We start from the raw sequence: 8,110 nt of genomic DNA, 5'->3' as shown, positions 1-8,110 counted from the left end.
ACCCATTGATACCCATAGCCCACATTGACACCCACTGACCCCCACTGATACCCATTGATCCCCATTGACACCCATTGACACCCATTGATACCCATAGCCCACATTGATACCCACTGACCCCCACTGATACCCATTGATCCCCATTGACACCCATTGATACCCATAGCCCCCACTGACCCCCACTGACCCCCACTGATACCCATTGATCCCCATTGACTCCCATTGATACCCATAGCCCCCACTGACACCCACTGACCTCCACTGATACCCATTGGCACCCACTGACTCCCATTGACACCTGCTGACTCCCACTGACCCCCATAGCCTCCACTGACTCCCATTGACACCCATTACCCCCACTGACACCCACTGACTCCCATTACCCCCGCTGGCACCCACCGCAGGTAGAGCTCGGCGCGGGCGCAGCCGGAGGGGTTGTGGGGGGGGCTGTGGGGGGGCCCCGCTCCCGGCGCGGGTGGTACCGGAAGCGGTACCGGGAGCAGGAGCCGGCGCCCGGGAGCTGCTCCAGCAGGAAGACGACGGCGTCGTGGTGCATGCCCAGCACCCGCAGCCCGCTCATCCCTGCACGGCACCCAGGACACCCGTCGGCACCCATCGACACCCAGCGGCACCCAGCGGTAACCACTGACATCCATTGACACCCATCGGCACCCATCGACACCCAGTGGCACCCATCGGCACCGACTGGCACCCATCGGTAACCACTGACATCCATTGACACCCATCGGCACCCAGCGGCACCCATCAGCACCGACTGGCACCCATCGGTAACCACTGACATCCATCAGCACCCAGGGCACCCATCGGTAACCACTGACATCCATTGACACCCGTCGGCACCCATCGACACCCATCGGCACCGACTGGCACCCATCGGTAACCACTGACATCCATTGACACCCATCGGCACCCATCGACACCCAGTGGCATCCATCGGCACTGACTGGCACCCATAGGTAACCACTGACATCCATTGACACCCGTCGGCACCCATCGACACCCAGCGGCACCCATCGGCACCGACTGGCACCCATCGGTAACCACTGACATCCATTGACACCCATCGGCACCCATCGACACCCAGCGGCACCCATCGGCACCAACTGGCACCCATCAACACCCATCGGTAACCACTGACATCCATTGACACCCATCGGCACCCATCGACACCCAGCAGCACCCATCGGCTCCGACTGGCACCCATCGGTAACCACTGACATCCATTCACACCCATCGGCACCCAGGACACCCATCGACACCCAGTGGCACCGACTGGCACCCATCAGCACCCATCAGCACCCATCGGTAACCACTGACATCCATCGACACCCGTCGGCACCCATCGACACCCAGCAGCACCCATCGGTAACCACTGACATCCACTGACACCCATCGGTACCGACTGGCACCCAGCGGCACCCATCGGCACCCATCGACACCCACCCTTACCCATCGGCACCCATCAGCTCACATCGGCACCCATTGGTTCCCTTCAGCACCCACTGGTACCCACTGGTAAGCACTGACATCCATTCATACCCACTGACACCCACTGGTAACCACTGACTCCCATCGGCACCCATCAGCATACACTGACATCCATTTGCACCCATTGATAACCATTGACACCGATCGGCACTCATCAGCACCCACTGACATCCACTGACACCCATTGGTAACCATTAGCACCCAGCGGCACCCATTGGTACCCACTGACATCCATTGGTACCCATTAACACTCATTGGTACCCACTGTCATCCACTGACACCCATTGATATCCACTGATACCCACTGGCACCCATGGGTGTCAGCAGCAACCCCGGCTATCAACTGCACCCATCAGCATCTATGGGTATCAACAGCACCCATCAGCACCCATGGCTGTCAGCAGCACCCACCACAACCATTCAGCACCCATGGGTGTCAGAGACAACCATCAGCACCCATCAGCACCCATTGGTGTCAATGGCACCCATCGGCACCCATAGGGGTTGGGGGAGATGGGGGGGCACCCACCGGCGAACGAGAGCTGCTTGAGCCGGGCCTTGGCGCGCGCCTCCTGCACCTGCTCCAGCACCGCGGCCCAGGCCCCTGCACCAGCATGGAGCCGTGAGTATGACCCCGCATCCCATAATACCCCGCATCCCATAATACCTCACATCCCATAATACCCCACGTCCCATAATACCCCGCATCCCATAATACCCCGCATCCCATAATACCCCACATCCCATAATACCCCACATCCCATAATACCCCACATCCCATAATACCCACACATCCCATAATACCCCGCGTCCCATAATACCCCGCGTCCCATAATACCCCACATCCCATAATACCCCACATCCCATAATACCCCGCATCCCATAATACCCACACATCCCATAATACCCCACGTCCCATAATACCCCGCGTCCCATAATACCCCACATCCCATAATACCCCACATCCCATAATACCCCACGTCCCATAACACCCCGCATCCCATAATACCCCACATCCCATAATACCCCCCATCCCATAATACCCCACATCCCATAATACCCCACATCCCATAATACCCCACATCCCATAATATCCCTCATCCCATAATACCCCACATCCCATAATATCCCTCATCCCATAATACCTCACATCCCATAATACCCCACATCCCATAATACCCCATACCCCATAGCACCCCACATCCCATAACAGCCCACATCCCATAATACCCCACATCCCATAATATCCCTCATCCCATAATACCCCACATCCCATAATATCCCTCATCCCATAATACCTCACATCCCATAATACCCCACATCCCATCCCTGTATCCCACATCCCATAATATCCCTCATCGCATCCCTGGATCCCATTATCCCTGCACCCCACTGGATCCCACCCCTCTATCCCATTGGATCCCATTATCCCATCCCTCTATCCCACTGGATCCCATTATCCCATTCCTCTATCCCATTGGATCCCATTATCCCATCCCTCTATCCCACTGGATCCCATTATCCCATTCCTCTATCCCATTGGATCCCATTATCCCATCCCTCTATCCCACTGGATCCCATTATCCCATCCCTCTATCCCACTGGATCCCATTATCCCATTCCTCTATCCCATTGGATCCCATTATCCCATCCCTCTATCCCACTGGATCCCATTATCCCATCCCTCTATCCCATTGGATCCCATTATCCCATCCCTCCATCCCATTGGATCCCATTATCCCATCCCTCTATCCCACTGGATCCCATTATCCCATCCCTCTATCCCATTGGATCCCATTATCCCACCCCTCTATCCCATTGGATCCCATTATCCCATCCCTCTATCCCATTGGATCCCATTATCCCATCCCTCTATCCCATTGGATCCCATTATCCCATCCCTGGATCCCATTGGCTCCCACTATCCCCATCTCCCATTGGCTCCCAGTATCCTACCCTCCCATTGGCTCCCACCATCCCGCTCTCCCACTGGCTCCCACCATCCCGCTCTCCCGTTGGCTCCCACCATCCCGCTCTCCCGTTGACTCCCACCATCCCGCTCTCCCACTGGCTCCCACCATCCCGCTCTCCCATTGGCTCCCACCATCCCGCTCTCCCGTTGGCTCCCACCATCCCACTCTCCCATTGGCCCCCACCATCCCGCTCTCCCGTTGGCTCCCATTATCCCGCTCTCCCACTGGCTCCCACCATCCCGCTCTCCCATTGGCCCCCACCATCCCGCTCTCCCATTGGCTCCCACCATCCCGCTCTCCCATTGGCTCCCACCATCCCGCTCTCCCACCATCCCGCTCTCCCATTGGCTCCCACCATCCCGCTCTCCCATTGGCTCCCACCATCCCGCTCTCCCATTGGCTCCCACCATCCCGCTCTCCCACTGGCTCCCACCATCCCGCTCTCCCATTGGCTCCCACCATCCCGCTCTCCCATTGGCTCCCACCATCCCGCTCTCCCATTGGCTACCCTCGATGGAGGCCGCCGTCACCCTGAGCCCGTCCTCGCTGCTGATCTCGAAGCAGAGACGGGGGCGCCCTGGGGGGGGGAGGGGCCCCTCTGGGGGCGGGGCCTCATCCTCTGAGCTGGCACCTATGGGTGGGGGGCACCCATGGGTGAGGGGCACCCATGGGTGCTCCCATAGCAACCGAACCCCCCATAGGATGTGATGGGGGCACCCATGGGTGCTCCCATAAGGACCTCCCCCCCCCTCCCCCCATAGGGTGCAATGGGGCACCCATGGGTGCTCCTTACCTGCACAGGCAGCCCAGGGGGGGTCCAGGACGGTGTCGCTTGTGGGGGGGGACCTGTGGGGAGACAAAGGGGGGTGGGGGCTATGGATGGGTGCTATGGGTGCTGGGTGCTATGGATGGGCACTATGGATGATGGGTGCTATAGATAATGGGTGCTATAGATGGGTGCTATGGATAATGGGTGCTAAAGATGATGGGTGCTATGGGTAATAGGTGCTATGAATGGATGCTATAGATGATGGGTGCTATAGATGGGTGCTATGGATAATGAGTGCTAAAGATGATGGGTGCTATGAAGGGTGCTATAGGTGGGTGCTATAGATGGGTGCTGTGGGTGCTGGGTGCCATGGATGAGTGCTATAGATGGGTGCTGGGTGCCATGGATGAGTGCTACAGATGGGTGCTATAGATGGGTGCTGGGTACCATAGATGGGTGCTATAGATGGGTGCTATGGGTGCTGGGTGCAATGGATGGGTGCTATGGGTGCTGGGTGCCACAGATGGGTGCTCACCCAAAGCTGCCGCCGTCACTCAACTCCTCGGGCTCCTCTTTGATGCTCGCTTCGGGGTCCCCCATGGCCCTGTGGGTGCAGCGCAGCACCCATGGGTGCTCCTGAGGGTGCCAATGGGGCACCCATAGGTGTCAATGGGGCCCACGGGGCCAACCAGGACCACCCCCACGCACACACAATGAGCACCCATAGGCCCCACCAGGTGCCCCTCCCGCCTCCCACTGGCACCCATGGGTGCTGCGGGCCCAATCCTTACCTCGCATCCATCTCCTCCTCGCCTCCGTCCCCATGGGCCCCAATGGGCTCCATCCGGGCCCGTTTGGGTGCTCCAGCACCCATGGGGTCCCCGGGGCGCTTGGGTGGCCACGGGGGCACCCAATGGGCCCCACTGTCCCCTACGGAGGCGGTGCACCCATGGGTGCCATTGGGGTGGGTGGCGGCGGCGTCTCCTCTATGGGTGCTGTCCCATTGGGTGCTATGGGCATCATGGCCATGGGTGCCATCTTGATGGGTGTCGTCCCATTGGGTGCTATGGGCGTCGTGGCCATGGGTGCTGTCCTCTCGATGGGTGCCGTCCCATTGGGTGCTATGGGCCTCGTGGCCGTGGGTGCCGTCCTCTCGATGGGTGCCGTCCCATTGGGTGCCGCCTCCATCCCCCTTGGGGGGCACCCATTGGGTGCCCCCGTCCCCATTGACCCCTTGGGTGCCATTGGCCGCCATGCTCTTGAGGACGAAGTCCACAAGCTCAGAGGGGGTGCTCCGTGGGTGCTGGCCCCAGAGGGGCACCCATGGGCACCCCATCCAATTGGTCAATGTGGGGCGACGGGGGGGCGGGGCAAGGGGCCGGGGGGGCCGGGCCACCACAGTGCGGCTGAAGTGGACATAGGGGTCCCGATGGGTGCCCCCCCGATGGGTGCCCCCATTGGCACCCACGTCCTCGTCCTCGCTGCTGTCACCCATGGGTGCCCCCCCCCCCCCCAGGAGGGCGCTGAGGGCCAATGGGGACAACGGGGGAGGGCCCATGGGTGACGATGGGCTCGGTCCATTGGGTGATGCTGGGCCCATAGGCGATGGGTGCCCCATAGGCGATGCTGGTCCCATAGGCGATGGGTGCTCATTGGGTGCTGCTGGATCCATGGGTGACGACGGCCTTGACGTTGAGCTTGGTCCATTCGGCGCCATTGATCCATTGGGTGCCATTGACCCATTGGGTGTCCCGTTGGGTGCCCCATTGGGTGCCACTGACCCATTGGGTGCCCCATTGGGCCAGCGCTGGGGGGCACCCATGGGTGCCAGGGTCCTGCGGGCCCGGCGGGGGGGGGGGAACTCGGGGTCCCCAACGGTCAGGATGTGACGGGGGACGGGGGGGGCGCTGCCTGCGGGGGGGGAACACAAGGGGGGGGTCAATGGGGCAGCCCCATAGCACCCATTGCCCCCACTGCCCCCACAGCACCCATTGCCCCCCATAGCACCCCTACCACCCATAGCACCCATGGCCCCCATTACCCCCATTACCTCCATTGCCCCCAAAGCCCCCATTAGCCCCATTGACCCAGTTACCCCCATAGCACCCATAGCCCCTATAGCACCCATTGACCCAATTACCCCCATTGCCCCCATTGACCCAATTACCCCCATAGCCCCTATAGCACCCATTGACCCAATTACCCCCATAGCCCCCATAGCACCCATTGACCCAATTACCCCCATAGCCCCCATAGCACCCATTGACCCAATTACCCCCATAGCCCCCATAGCACCCATTGACCCAATTACCCCCATAGCCCCTATAGCACCCATTGACCCAATTACCCCCATAACCCCTATAGCACCCATTGACCCAATTACCCCCATAGCACCCACCAGGGGATGGGAGGGCCTGGATGAGGTCCCCGTTGGGGGTCTCCGGGTGGGGTGGGGGCTGGGGGTGCCCCAAGCTCCTTCTGGGCCCCCCCCGCAATGGGGCTGGGGGGGGGGGGGACCCTGGGGTGGGACCTGTGGGGAGAAAGGGGGGGGTTAAAGGGGGGCACCCATGGGATCAATGGGGTGCTCTATAGGGATCAATGGGGTGGCCATGGGGATCAATGGGCACCCATAGGGATCAATGGGGTGGCCATGGGGATGTGCAAAGGGGCACCCATAGGGATCAATGGGGTGGCCATGGGATCAATGGGGCACCCATAGGGATCAATGGGGCGGCCATGGGGATCAATGGGGCACCCATAGGGATCAATGGGGTGGCCATGGGGATCAATGGGGCACCAGCCATAGGGGCGGCCATCAATGGGGTGGCCATGGGGATCAATGGGGCACCCATAGGCAATGGGGGCGACCATGGGGCAGCCATGGGGGGCAATGGGATGGCCATGGGAACACAGTGGGTCACCCACAGGGATCAATGGGGCACCTGCTTGTAGGGATCAATGGGGCAGCCATGCAGGGCCTTGACAGCCAGCAGGGCGCTATGGGGCGGGCATGGGGCGCTATGGGGCGGCCATCCATGGGGCAGCCATGGGTGTCCATGGGGCTGTCCATGGGGCAGCCATGGGGCGGGCATGGGGCGCTATGGGGCAGCCATGGGGCGCTATGGGGCGGCCATGGGGCGCCATGGGGCAGCCATTGGCGGCCATGGGGCGCTGAAGGGGGCAGGCATGGGGCGCTATGGGGCGGGCTGCACTGTGGGCGATGGTGCGGGCTGATGTCGGGGGGCGGGGCCGGGCGCCCCCTCCCCCCCCGGCGACTGCTCCAGGATGCGGCAAAGGCACCAGCACTGCGCGCGCCGTCCCGCGTGCTCCAGTAGAGGCGCCAGCACCTGCACAGGACGGACCGGTCAGAACCAGTATGGGACCAGTATGGACCGGTTAGAACCGGTATGGACCGGTTAGAACCAGTATGGACCGGTTAGAACCGGTATGGACCGGTCAGAACCGGTATGGACCGGTTAGAACCGGTATGGACCGGTTAGAACCAGTATGGACCGGTTAGAACCGGTATGGACCGGTTAGAACCGGTATGGACCAGTTAGAACCAGTATGGACCAGTTAGAACCAGTATGGACCAGTTAGAACCAGTATGGACCAGTTAGAACCAGTATGGACCAGTTAGAACCAGTATAGACCAGTTAGAACCAGTATGGACCAGTTAGAACCAGTATAGACCAGTTAGAACCAGTATGGACCAGTTAGAACCAGTATGGACCAGTTAGAACCAGTATGGACCAGTTAGAACCAGTATGGACCAGTTAGAACCAGTATGGACCAGTTAGAACCAGTATGGACCAGTTAGAACCAGTATGGACCAGTTAGAACCGGTATGGACCAGTTA

The 8,110-nt window shown here is 60.4% G+C and overlaps 1 long non-coding RNA gene across 1 annotated transcript; it reads right to left on the bottom strand.

Annotated features, from left to right (window-relative positions):
- Positions 1-405: 405 nt before the first annotated feature.
- On the bottom strand, positions 406-4,069 carry LOC130607879 (uncharacterized). The gene is made up of 3 exons (XR_008974388.1): positions 3,991-4,069; positions 2,039-2,113; positions 406-582 (listed from the first exon to the last, which is right to left on the bottom strand). It is a non-coding gene; the product is annotated as an uncharacterized LOC130607879 (long non-coding RNA).
- Between the last annotated feature and the right edge of the window lie 4,041 nt (positions 4,070-8,110).

This window comes from Pezoporus wallicus, unplaced genomic scaffold, assembly GCF_028554395.1.
Source record: "Pezoporus wallicus isolate ANWC-B61680 ecotype Strahan unplaced genomic scaffold, APGP_CSIRO_Pwel_v1 contig_12133, whole genome shotgun sequence".
Lineage (NCBI taxonomy): Eukaryota > Metazoa > Chordata > Aves > Psittaciformes > Psittacidae > Pezoporus > Pezoporus wallicus.
The sequence above is the reverse complement of the archived record's forward strand: the minus strand, read 5'-3'. Positions and strand labels throughout refer to the sequence as shown.